This window comes from Balaenoptera musculus, chromosome 3, assembly GCF_009873245.2.
Source record: "Balaenoptera musculus isolate JJ_BM4_2016_0621 chromosome 3, mBalMus1.pri.v3, whole genome shotgun sequence".
Taxonomy (NCBI): domain Eukaryota; kingdom Metazoa; phylum Chordata; class Mammalia; order Artiodactyla; family Balaenopteridae; genus Balaenoptera; species Balaenoptera musculus.
In genome coordinates this window covers 67,207,844-67,222,258 of record NC_045787.1, presented here as the reverse complement: position 1 = coordinate 67,222,258, position 14,415 = coordinate 67,207,844, and the positions used below count along the sequence as shown (strand labels likewise).

At 36.7% G+C, this 14,415-nt stretch overlaps 1 non-coding gene across 1 annotated transcript; it reads left to right on the top strand.

Moving 5' to 3' along the window:
• The first annotated feature begins 13,043 nt into the window (after nucleotides 1-13,043).
• Nucleotides 13,044-13,150, top strand: LOC118893659. Its single transcript, XR_005019518.1, has one exon. It is a non-coding gene; the product is annotated as a U6 spliceosomal RNA (small nuclear RNA).
• The last annotated feature ends 1,265 nt before the right edge of the window (nucleotides 13,151-14,415 follow it).

Genomic DNA, 14,415 nt, shown 5'->3' with positions numbered 1-14,415 from the left:
TAGCAATATTTTTGGAGGATATGTCTCCTTAGGCAATGGAAACAAAAGCAAAAATAATCAAATGGGACTACATCAACCTAAAAGCTTTTGCATACCAAAGGAAACTATCAACAAAACAAAAAGACAGCAGCCTACTAAATGGGAAGGGTTAATATACAAATTATACAAAGAACTCATACAACTCAACATCAGAAAACCAAACAACCAAAAATAAAAAATGGGCAGGGGGTCTGAACTGACATTTTTCTAAAGAAGACAAACAACGGCCAACAGGTACATGAAAAGATGCTCAACATCACTAATCATCAGGGAAGTGCAAATCAAAACCACAGTGAGCTATTACCTCACACTGTCAGAATGGGTATCATCAAAAAGACCACAAATAACAAATGTTGGCCAGGATGTGGAGAAAAATGAACCCTCATGCACTGCTGATGGGAATGTGAATTGGTGCAGCCACTGTGGAAAACAGTATGGGGGTTACTAAAAAAATTAAAAGTAGAACTACCATATGATCCAACAATTCCACTTCTGGGTATTTATCCAAAGAAAACAAGAACACTAATTTTAAAAGATATATGCACCCCAGTGTTCATTGCAGCATTATTTACAATAGCCAAGATATGGAAGCAACCTAAGGGTCCATCGATAGATAAATGGATAAAGAAGATGTGATACACACTCACCCTTCCCACCCCCCCCCCCACACACAGAGGAATATAAAGAAACCATAAAAAACAGTGAAATGTTACCATTTGCAACAATATGGATGGACCTAGAGGGTATTACGCTAAGTGAAATAAGTCAGACAGAAAAACACAAATACTGTATGATTTCACTTATATGTGAAATCTATAAAAACAAAACAATCAACAAACATAAAACAGAAAGAGAGTCATAGATACAGAGAATAAAGAGCAGGTTGCTAGAGGGTAGGGAGTTGGGAGGAGGGGAGAAATAGGTGGAGTAAAGAGGTACAAATTTCAAGTTACAAAATAAATGAGTCACAAGTATAACATGTACAGTGTGCAGAATATAGTCAATAATAATGTAATGTCTTTTTGTACGGTGACAGATGGTAACTTGACTTATCATGGTGATCATTTTGTAATGTATAGAAATATCAAATTACTATGCTGTTCATCAGGAACTAACATAGTGTTGTAGGTCTATTATACTTCAAAAACAAACAAATTTATGTATAATTAATGTTTGGGTGAATTTGATAATATTAAGAAGGAATTATATGGTCTAAACCCTTACTGGAAAATTATTAATCCATTTGAAATGTTAAATGTATCAGATTTTAAAAAGAGAAAATAATCTCCTTATTTTTTCACTGGTTATATATTTTGTGCAGAGAATAATTCTATATGGTATTTTTTGTAAGGGAAAATGAAAAAGCCAAGAAAAGTCAATATAATTTTGATGAAAAATAAGAAGTTGGTGGACTTCTGTTAAGACATTACAAGACTATAGTAACTACATAATTGCTATAGGTACAAGGATAAACAAAAAGGCTAGAAGTAGTTCCATGAAAAGCAACAATCTGGGTAGTGTTGAAGTGGTATATCAGCTCAACAGTGTCCCTTGTTATATAAACTGACCTCAGTTCCTAACCATAACCAAAGAGCAGCTGTTGGTTCCCAAACTATTATTCTTAGGTCATAGATGATGCCACCGGATTGCCATGTCAGATATCTGCAATGCAGGTTGGACAGCAGCCCTCAAATTATACCACAATATGGGCTGGTGATTTCTCAGTCATATATGCTTGGCTGAAAGAATACTGCCAGATCCAAGTTTTTGTCATTATAGTTCAGCTTCTGATATTGCCAGTTGAGGAGATAATGTTTCTTTAAGAATACATCCTAGGAGGAGCTTCAAGATGGCGGAAGAGTAAGACGCGGAGATCATCTTCCTCCCCACAAATACATCAGAAATACATGTACATGTGGAACAACTCCTACAGAACACTTACTGAATGCTGGCAGAAGACTTCAGACCTCCCACAAGGCAAGAAACTCCCCCACGTACCTGGGTAGGGCAAAAGAAAAAAGAAAAAACAGATACAAAAGAATAGGGACGGGACCTGCGCCAGTGGGAGGGAGCTGTGAAGGAGGAAAGGTTTCCACACACTAGGAAGGTCCTTTACGGGTGGAGACTGCGGGTGGCGGAGGGGGGAAGCTTCGGAGCCGCAGAGGAGAGCACAGCCACAGGGGTGCAGAGGGCAAAGCGGAGAGGTTCCCGCACGGAGGATTGGTGCCGACCAGCACTCACCAGCCCGAGAGGCTTGTCTGCTCAGCCGCCGGGGCGGGGGGTGGGTGGGGAGCTGAGGCTCGGGCTTCGGAGTTTGGATCCCAGGGAGAGGACTGGGGTTGGCGGCGTGAACACAGCCTGAAGGGGCTAGTGCGCCACAACTAGCCGGGAGGGAGTCCCGGAAAAGGTCTGGAACTGCCTAAGCGGCAAGAGACTTTTTCTTGCCTCTTTGTTTTCTGGTGCGTGAGGAGAGGGGATTAAGAGCGTCGCTTAAAGGAGCTCCAGAGACGGCGTGAGCCGCGGCTATCAGCATGGACCCCAGAGACGGGCATGAGACGCTAAGGCTGCTGCTGCAGCCACCAAGAAGCCTGTGTGCGAGCACGGGTCACTCTCCACACCGTCCATCCCGGGAGCCTGTGCAGCCGCCACTGCCAGGGTCCCGTGATCCAGGGACAACTTCCCTGGGAGAACGCACGGCGCGCCTCAGGCTGCTGCAACGTCACGCCGGCCTCTGCCGCCGAAGGCTCGCCCTGCATTCCGTACCCCTCCCTCCCCCCGGCCTGAGTGAGCCAGAGCCCCTGAAGCAGCTGCTCCTTTAACCCCGTCCTGTGTGAGCGAAGAAGAGACGCCCTCAGGCGACCTACACACAGAGGCAGGTCCAAATCCAAAGGAGCTGTGCCAGCAAAGAAGAGAAAGGGAGATCTCTCTCAGCTGCCTCAGAAGCAGCAGATTAAATCTCCACAGTCAACTTGATGTACCCTGCATCTGTGGAATAACTGACTAGACAATGAGTCATACCAAAATGAGGAGGTGGACTTTGGGAGCAATGATATATATATTTTTTTCCCTTTTTCTCTTTTTGTGAGTGTGTATGTGTATGCTTCTGTCTGTGATTTTGTCTGTATAGCTTTGCTTTTACCATTTATCGTGCTGTCTGTCCGTTTTTGTTGTTGTTTTATTACTTAAATTATTTTTTCTTAATAATTATTTATTATTTTTTATTTTAATAACTTTATTTTATTTTACTATATTTTATTTTATCTTCTTCTTTCTTTCTTTCTTTTTTTCCTCCCTTTAATTCTGAGCCATGTGGAGGACAGGCTCTTGGTGTTCCAGCCAGGTGTCAGGGCTGTGCCTCTGAGATGGGAGAGCCAAGTTCAGGACACTGGTCCACAAGAGACCTCCCAGCTCCACGTAATATCAAACGGCGAAAATCTCCCAGAGATATCCATCTCAACGCCAAGACTCAGCTCCACTCAATGACCAGCAAGCTACAGTGCAGGCCACCCTATGCCAAACAACTAGCAAGACAGGAACACAACCCCATCCATTAGCACAGAGGTTGCCTAAAATCATAATAAGGTCATAGACACCCCAAAACACACCACCAGACGTGGACCTGCACATCAGAAAGACAAGATGCAACCTCATCCACCAGAACACAGGCACTAGTCTCCTCCACCAGGAAACCTACGCAACCCACTGAATCAATCTTAGCCACTGGGGACAGACACCAAAAACAACGGGAACTACAAACCTGCAGGCTGTGAAAAGGAGACCCCAAACACAGTAAGTTAAGCAAAATGAGAAGACAGAGAAACATACAGCAGATGAAGGAGCAAGGCAAAAACCCACCAGACCTAACAAATGAAGAGGAAATAGGCAGTCTACCTGAAAAAGAATTCAGAATAATGATAGTAGAGATGATCCAAAATCTTGGAAATAGAATGGAGAAAATACAAGAAACGTTTAGCAAGGACCTAGAAGAACTAAAGAACAAACAAACAGTGATGAACAGCACAATAAATGAAATTAAAAATTCTCTAGAAGGGATCAATAGCAGAATAACTGAGGCAGAAGAACGGATAAGTAATCTGGAAGATAAAATAGTGGAAATAACTACTGCAGAGCAGAATAAAAAAGAATGAAAAGAATTGAGGACAGTCTCAGAGACTTTTGGAACAACATTAAATGCACCAACTTTCGAATTATAGGGGTCCCAGAAGAAGAAGAGAAAAGGAAAGGGACTGAGAGAATATTTGAAGAGATTATAGTTGAAAACTTCCTTAATATGGGAAAGGAAATAGTAAATCAAGTCCAGGAAGCACAGAGAGTCCCATACAGGATAAATCCAAGGAGAAACATACCAAGACACATATAAATCAAACTATCAAAAATTAAATACAAAGAACAAATATTAAAATCAGCAAGGGAAAAACAAAAATAACACATAAGGGGATCCCCATAAGGTTAACAGCTGATCTTTCAGCAGAAAATCTGCAAGCCTGAAGGGAGTGGCAGGACATATTTAAAGTGATGGAGAAACACCTACAACAAAGATTACTCTACCCAGCAAAGATCTCATTCAGATTTCATGGAGAAATTAAGACCTTTACAGACAAGCAAAAGCTAAGAGAATTCAACACCACCAAACCAGCTTTACAACAAATGCTAAAGGAACTTCTCTAGGCAAGAAACACAAGAAAAGGAAAACACCTACAATAACAAACCCAAAACAATTAAGAAAATGGTGACATGAATATGCATATCAATAATTACCTTAAGTGTAAATGGATTAAAAGCTCCAACCAAAAGACATAGACTGGCTGAAAGGATACAAAAACAAGACCCAACTATATGCTGTCTACAAGAGACCCACTTCAGACCTAGGGACACATACAGACTGAAAGTGAGGGGATGGAAAAAGACATTCCATGCAAATGGAAATCAAAAGAAAGCTGGAGTACCAATTCTCATATCAGACAAAATAGACTTTAAAACAAAGACTATTACAAGTGAAAAAGAAGGACGCTACATAATGGTCAAGGGATCAATCCAAGGGGAGGATATAACAATTGTAAATATTTATGCACCCAACATAGGAACACCTCAATACATAAGGCAAATACTAACAGCCATAAAATGGGAAATTGACAGTAACATAATCATAGTAGGGGACTTTAACACCCCACTTTCACCAATGGACATATCATCCAAAATTAAAATAAATAAGGAAACACATGCTTTAAATAATACATTAAACAAGATGGACTTAACTGATATGTATGGACATTCCATCCAAAAACAAAAGAATACAAATTCTTCTCAAGTGCTCATGGAACATTCTCCAGGATAGATCATATCTTGGGTCACAAATCAAGCCTTGGTAAATTTAAGAAAATTGAAATCGTATCAAGTGTCTTTTCCGACCACAACACTATGAGACTAGATATCAATTACAGGAAAAGATCTGTAAAAAATACAAACACATGGAGGCTAAACAATACACTACTTAATAACCAAGAGATCACTGAAGAAATCAAAGAGGAAATCAAAATATACCTAGAAACAAATGACAATGAAAACATGGTGACCCAAAACCTATGGGATGCAGCAAAAGCAGTTCTAAGAGGGAAGTTTATAGCAATACAATCCTAACTCATGAAACAAGAAACATCTCAAATAAAAAACCTAACATTACACCTAAAGCAATTAGAGAAAGAAGAACAAAAAAACCCCGAAGTTAGCAGAAGGAAAGAAATCATAAAGATCAGATCAGAAATAAATGAAAAAGAAATGAAGGAAATGATAACAAAGATCATTAAAACTAAAAGCTGGTTCTTTGAGAAGATAAACAAAATTGATAAACCATTAGCCACACTCATCAAGAAAAAAAGAGAGAAGACCCAAATCAATAGAATTAGAAATGAAAAAGGAGGAGTAACACTGACATTGCAGAAATACAGAGGATCATGAGAGATTACTACAAGCAACTATATGCCAATAAAATGGACAACTTGGAAAAAATGGACAAATTCTTAGAAATGCACAACCTTCTGAGACTGAACCAGGAAGAAACAGAAAATATGAACAGACCAGTCACAAGCACTGAAATTGAAACTGTGATTAAAAATCTTCCAACAAACAAAAGCCCAGGACCAGATGGCTTCACAGGCGAATTCTATCAAACATTTAGAGAAGAGCTAACACCTATCCTTCTCAAACTCTTCCAAAATATAGCAGAGGGAGGAACACTCCCAAACTCATTCTACGAGACCACCATCACTCTGATACCAAAACCAGACAAAGATGTCACAAAGAAAGAAAACTACAGGCCATTATCACTGATGAACATAGATGCAAAAATCCTCAACAAAATACTAGCAAACAGAATCCAACAGCACATTAAAAAGGATCATACACTATGGTCTATGGGGGTTTATCCCAGGAATGCAAGGCTTCTTCAATATATGCAAATCAATCAACGTGATACATCATATTAACAAATTGAAGGAGAAAAACCATATGATCATCTCAATAGATGCAGAGAAAGCTTTCGACAAAATTCAACACCCATTTATGATAAAAACTCTCCAGAAAGTAGGCATAGAGGGAACTTTCCTCATCATAATAAAGGCCATATATGACAAACCCACAGCCAACATCGTCCTCAATGGTGAAAAACTGAAACCATTTCCACTAAAATCAGGAACAACATAAGGTTGCCCACTCTCACCACTATTATTCAACATAGTTTTGGAAGTTTTAGCCACAGCAGTCAGAGAAGAAAAAGAAATAAAATGAATCCAAATTGGAAAAGAAAAAGTAAAGCTGTCACTGTTTGCAGATGACATGATACTATACATAGAGAATCCTAAAGATGCAACCAGAAAACTACTAGAGCTAATCAATGAATTTGGTAAATTAGCAGGACACAAAATTAATGCACAGAAATCTCTTGCATTCCTATACACTAATGATGAAAAATCTGCAAGTGAAATTAAGAAAACACTCCTGTTTACCATTGCAACAAAAAGAATAAAATATCTAGGAATAAACCTACCTAAGGAGACAAAAGACCTATATGCAGAAAATTATAAGACACTGATGAAAGAAATTAAAGATGGTACAAATAGATGGAGAGATATACCATGTTCTTGGATTGGAAGAATCAACATTGTGAAAATGACTATACTACCCAAAGCAATCTAGAGATTCAATGCAATCCCTATCAAACTACCACTGGCATTTTTCACAGAACTAGAATAACAAATTTCACAATTTGTATGGAAACACAAAAGACCCCGAATAGACATAGCAATCTTGAGAAAGAAAAACAGAGCTGGAGGAATCAGGCTCTCTGACTTCAGACTATACTACAAAGCTACAGTAATCAAGACAGTGTGGTACTGGCACAGAAACAGAAATATAGATCAATGGAACAGGAAAGAAAGCACAGAGATAAACCCACCCACATATGGTCACCTTATCTTTGATAATGGAGGCAAGAATATACAGTGGAGAAAAGACAGCCTCTTCAATAAGTGGTGCTGGGAAAACTGGCCAGCTACATGTAAAACAATGAAATTAGAACACTCCCTAACACCATACACAAAAATAAACTCAAAATGTATTAGAGACCTAAATATAAGGCCCGACACCATCAAACTCTTAGAGGAAAACATAGGCAGACACTCTATGACATAAATCACAGCAAGATCCTTTTTGACCCACCTCCTAGAGAAATGGAAATTAAAACAAAAGTAAACAAATGAAACCTAATGAAACTTAAAAGCTTTTGCACAGCAAAGGAAACCATAAACAAGGCGAAAAGACAACCCTCAGAATGGGAGAAAATATTTGTAATTGAAGCAACTGACAAAGGATTAATTTCTAAAATTTACAAGCCACTCATGCAACTCAATATCAAAAAAACAAACAACCCAATCCAAAAATGGGCAGAAAATCTACATAGACATTTTTCGAAAGAAGATGTACAGATTGCCAACAGACACATGAAAGAATGTTCAACATCATTAATCATTAGAGAAATGCAAATCAAATCAACAATGAGAAATCATCTCACACTGGTCAGAATGGCCATCATCAAAAAATCTACAAACAATAAATGCTGGAGAGGGTGTGGAGAAAAGGGAACCCTCTTGCACTGTTGGTGGGAATGTAAATTGATACAGCCACTATGGAGAACAGTACGGAGGTTCCTTAAAAAACTAAACATAGAACTACCATATGATCCAACAATCCCCCTACTGGGCATATACCCTGAGAAAACCATAATTCAAAAATAGTCATGTACCACAATGTTCACTGCAACTCTATTTACAATAGACAGGACATGGAAGCAACCAAAGTGTCCATCAACAGATGAATAGATAAAGAAGATGTGGCACCTATATACAATGGAGTATTACTCAACCATAAAGAGGAACGAAAGTGAGTTATATGTAGTGAGGTGGCTGGACCTAGAGACTGTCATACAGAGTGAAGTCAGAAAGAGAAAAACAAATACCATATGCTAACACATATATATGGAATCTAAAAAAAAAAAAAAAAATGGTCATGAAGAACCTAGGGGCAAGATAGGAATAAAGATGTAGACCTACTAGAGAATGGACTTGAGGACATGGGGAGGGGGAAGGGTAAGCTGGGACAAAGTGAGACAGTGGCATGGATGTATATACACTGCCAAATGTAAAATAGATAGCTAGTGGGAAGCAGCTGCATAGCACAGGGAGATCAGCTCGGTGCTTTGTGACCACCTAGAGGGGTGGGATAGGGAGGGTGAGAGGGAGATGCAAGAGGGAAGAGCTATGGGGACATATGTATATGTATAATTGATTCACTTTGTTATAAAGCAGAAATTAACACACCATTGTAAAGCAATTATACTCCAATAAAGATGTTTAAAAAAAAAAAGAATACGTCTTAAAAGCCCTAGCTTAGCTGGATGCTTGGGGCTCTGCTTCAGAATTGGATGGATGATAGAAAAACATATATACTACTTCTGCTTCCCTTTTCATGCTACAGCCAGTGTGGTATGTAGGTTGGCCATTTGCCCTTAGTTTACTGATATATTTGATGATATTTTAAAAATTATTTTATTTATAGACTTTGAGGTACACAATTCATAAGAATATACAAAGAACTTGTGCCAAAAATATAGCCAATAGAAAAAGTCAAATATGTGAACAGGTATTACACAGAGGAAGAAACACATAAGGTCAACAAAGCTATAAAATAATGGTCAACATTATTGGTGACAAATTATATATAAATCAAGATGACCTTGTGAAACCATCATACATAATTCCTATTGCAGAAAAAGTAATAATATTGCAAATATCAAGACTTTGAGAGGATTCAAATTCACAGGATCTCTTGTATATTGACAGTGGGAATATATCTGGCATGATTAGTTTGGAAAACAGTAAGAAATTATCTCATATTTCTTAACATTCACATATCCTACAAGTTCAGTCCTTCCTATATATTAACAATAGTCTCACACATTGTGTTATTTTAGGTTGCCTCAGATGTCAACCGAAGATAAGAATTCAAGCACATGTGCTATATTTGAGGTGTGATCCTTAGAAACCTGAGTAGTGGAGTGTAGAATTAAGACAGGAAAGGGAAGCCTACAAATAAATGATGCATTATCAAGGAAGTTACCACCATAGTTAGATGAGGATTTATTTCTCTAGAGAAGTCTAGGAGTCTATATAAAACTCTAGAGCACAGATCCCAGAAACATCTCAAGTGAGAGGCAAGGGAAATGGCTATTTATACATCACCTTTCAGAGGTTGTTGTTTGAGAGATGCTCTCTGCTCTGCTGTGTATGTGGACAGAGAGGCTCCTGCTTCCAGAGGAAGTCTTTACAAATAAAAAAGTAAAATACATATTCTTCCTGATGGTGATGTGGAGAAAATAAGTCTATGAACGGGAACTGGGAGTGCTGCGATTTTCAATTTTAAATAGGGTAGTCAGTGAAGTATTCCTTTCAGAAGTGACATTTGAACAGAGACATGAAGAAGGGGAAGGAGTGAGCCATGAAGGATCTGAGAGTAAATGGCCCTAGGCAGAGGTTATAGAAAGTTGACCTGAGGTTGCATAGTTCTAAGAATGACAGAATGACACACGTATGAGTATAACATGAGCACAGGGAGGAAGGTGCATGTAGGAGAAAAAGGAACCTGGAACTTTTGGATGTTTGAGCATAGCTCTGACACAGTCATGCTTAAGGTTTAAAAGGAACACTCTGGCTGCTCTGTAGTGGGGAAGAAAGAACATTCAGGAAGCTAGTGTAATAATTCAGGAAGAAATTATATTGACTTGTACCAAAGTGGTAGTGGTAAAGTTGGGGGAAAGTAGTTTGATTATAGACATATTTTAGAAGGAGGAGCATGAAGGGGCTGTCCTTAGGAGCATGGACAACATATCCATCATAATGGAAACTAAAGTGAAGTGGAGGGATACAGATGCTGAAAGTGAGTGAAGGTGGGGGCAGGGAGAGGGAGGAAGGTTAGGAGGTATATGGATTTTCCCTTCTATTTTCCCAATGAAATATGAAACAAACTTATTAGCTGATGGTGAAAAATCTGAAAGATGTTTTAAAGTATGGGGGAGAGAAGGAAGTTATAAAACGGTTTCTAATAATGCTGAAAGATTTAATGGGTTAGAGCAGTGCTTCTTAGAGTATCTATGGTGACGTGCAAGTTTTTGCTTGTTTGTTTTTAATTTCCAATTTCTCATGGACACCTAAAATGCAATAAAAATGAATTATTTGGAAAATGAAATAACAAGCATGCAGCATACAAATCCACTTTTTATTATTAGATTCAACAGACATTATTACTCTGTCAAATTGCTATAACATTTTATAAAGGCTGCCTATTGATTTCTCTACTTATTTTTTAAATAAATTTACTTAGTTTTTATTTATTTATTTTTGCCTGCATTGGGTCTTCGTTGGTGCTCTGGCTTTCTCTAGTTGTGGCAAGCGGGGGCTACTCTTCGTTGTGGTGCGTGGGCTTCTCATTGCAGTGGCTTCTTTTATTGCAGAGCACGGGCTCTAGGCACTCGGGCTTCAGTAGTTGTGTCATGTGGGCTCAGTAGTTGTGGCACATGGGCTTAGTTGCTCTACGGCATGTGGGATCTTCCTGGATTAGGGCTTCAATCCGTGTCCCCTGCATTGGCAGACGGATTCTTAACCACTGCACCACCAGGGAAGCCCCTCTACTTATTTTTATATAATACCAGGTTATAGAGGTGTGGAAGGATTGGTAGGTGGATTAAAGTTCCCCTTGACATTATGAATTTTAAATATAAGTGTACTTTGAAATGTTTCATACGTTTACATAGTATTAACTACCATAATCTTTGGTGATCAGTATGGTAAATATATATGTCAAAAAATCTTTACAGTATTTGATATTGCAATTCTGTTTCTAGGACTCATGTAACTGAATGAAGATAAATGTATGCAGAATTTTGTTCATTACATTGAGGATCTTAAACGTATAATATTTTAGAGAGATAAATCAGTCATACAATAGTTTCACTATGAATTATATATTGTATCACTATTTCGTAAACAAAATATGCAAGAAGTTTTTTAAAAGTTCATGTTAACAGTGTTAAAAAAGCAATTTGAAAAACCTATATTTAATGTAATCCCCTTTTGTATAACTAGCTCATAATATATATGCAGAAATTTTTTTAAAGTGCATTATGATAAACAGGTATCTCCGTGATTTGAGATTTGAAGTCAATTGATATTTTTAATTTCTCAAATATTACATTTAATATTGCAATATTCATGTTTTAACATTGCTTCAACAACACAGTTATATACATTAACAGTACACACATATTGTAGTAAAATTCTTATTTTTTCATAAAACTACATTTCTAAACTGCACATTAGTATAACAAGAAATCCTTTTCTGTTAGAAGCTACAGGAAGTGCTAAAATATTAAAAATACAATTATGTGAAAAAAACAGAAATTTCTTTTTTAATGATTCAAATCTTTTCTAAAAAATTAATATCAGATGCTTTTAGTGAGCATTTTCATCTTTCATAATAACATTGGTTCTGATCTCTATAATAATCCTGTTGCAGTACAGGAAATTTTGCTTTGTTATCATTAAAACCTTAAGGCACTCGAACTGACCTGGAAAAGGATAAATGTAAAAAATAAAAATAAATTCACTTTAATATTAGTTTTTTCATATCTTGAAAGATTTTTTCCTTTGTTTACTTTTTAAGAAGTATAATATAAATATAGAAAGACATAGGAGAAATGAGAATTCAGATACAGAAGAACATAGGAAGGACACCTGAAAATGAAAAGAGTTAATAAGAATCAAAATAAGAATGGTTTACATAATTGATAACTAAGGAGGAAATGAAAACCAATCTCCAGAGGGCAAAATTTGTTGTTTATTTTTAAAAGGCCTTATTAAAAGACCTTATTATGTTAAAAGGCCTTATTGTGTACTACCTTACTTAACCAAACTTGAATCTTTCTTTCAAAGATGATAAAATCTTTAAAAATTGATAAAATCAAGATTCACAGTGATTAGGTAAATTTCCTACAATCATATAGCTGGCAAGTGATAAGCTGGACATCAAAAACAGTACTGTATTAATTCATTGCTAGACCTATTAGCTTTTGCTCAGTACTCTAATGGGAAAGCAGTAATGGTAGGTTTAAACCCAACCAATGGTAGAGGGTTATTTTTAAATAGCTAATAATTATAACAACAAAAATGACTTCCATTTATTAAGCACTTAAAAATAATAAGCACATTCTAGGTGTTATATATGCTTAAGTAATTTAATCATCAGAAAAGCACAGAGTTAGTGCTATTACTTGCATTTTGTAGATATTAAAACTGAGTCATTCAGAAGTTAAGTTATTCAAACCAAAATTAACCTAGATTTAAACATAATTAAATTAATTAGTTCAAATAAGCCAGACTGTGCTCACTTCAGCAGCACATATACTAAAATTGGAACAATACAGAGAAGATTAGCATGGCCCCTAAGCAAGGATAACATGTAAATTTGTGAAGCATTCCATATTTTTACTGTATAGCACAGGGAATGATATCCAATATCTTGTAATAACCTATGATGGAATATAATCTGCAAAAAAAAAATTACTATACTGTACATCTGAAATTAATGCAATATTGTAAGTCAATTAAAAAAAAAAAAAAAAAAAGGCCAGACTTAAAACAAAGGTCTGACTCCAGAGCCCATACTTTTCTTAACTGCCTAATGTTGGTTCTGCAAGTATGGATAGTTAATTTCAGGTCCATAAGTGAGGTAGATGAGACACATGTGGAAATGTTGCCATACATACTTATAAAATTAATATATTGATTATTCATTTTTATTACTGTTTTATGTAATTTATATTGATTTTCATGTAAAATGATTGCTATCAATTTACTTTTAAAGGGGTGCTGGTATGAAACAGCCCTATAAATTCTCTTCAATATAACTTTGATAATTAGTAGTACTATGTATCTTTATAACATAAATGCAATTTTTCAACATATCTTTCGCTATGTGGTTGGGCATTGAAACCCAGAGAAGTAAAATTTAATGTGTTTTCATCCCCAAAATGAGAAGGTACAGCAAGTTCAGTATATATGTTTTCTTTAGGACAAAATAGCAATAAAGAATCTAATATTTTATTAAAGAAAGTGTATTAATAATTAGCTTTATAAAAACGCTGTTTAAATGATAAGGATTTTTATTTAAACAATTTAACAAGTATGTATACATTTGAATGGTAGCATGAAGAGCTCTGTTCTCCAGTGAAAGAAGTATAATTGGTTAAAATTATTTAAAAAATTAAGGTCTCCAGATATTTCCATAAGTGTATACAACAAATATATAAACATTTATTCAAGGAAATCTAAAACATAAAGGGAATAGCAAGAGTCTGTATCATTTGAAACACAGTTCACACCTTCTCTCTCATTCTCAGCTCAGAATGCTAGAAAATCCAATCCAAGCAGGTGTAACCAAAAATGTAAGACGTCCTCTTTCTCTAGCTTAAAGTTGAGAGCTACATTATCACCCTGAGAATTGCAAGTTGTCAGCATTTCATACACATGTGCTCTGCTCCTCAGATCCAATTTCAAAGCCTAAATTCCTAGAGAGTATGATCAAAAGCTTAGGGGTTTCGTTCTTCCACTAAGTCCCCACTGATAGAGTAGTGGCTTTACCTCAGGCATGGCACACAAAAATGTTGTCCATCCAGCTGTCCTCACTCCAGCTTGCTTATGAGACAATGAATGAAATTGAACCTTTATTTTATACAAAATACAAAATTTAAGT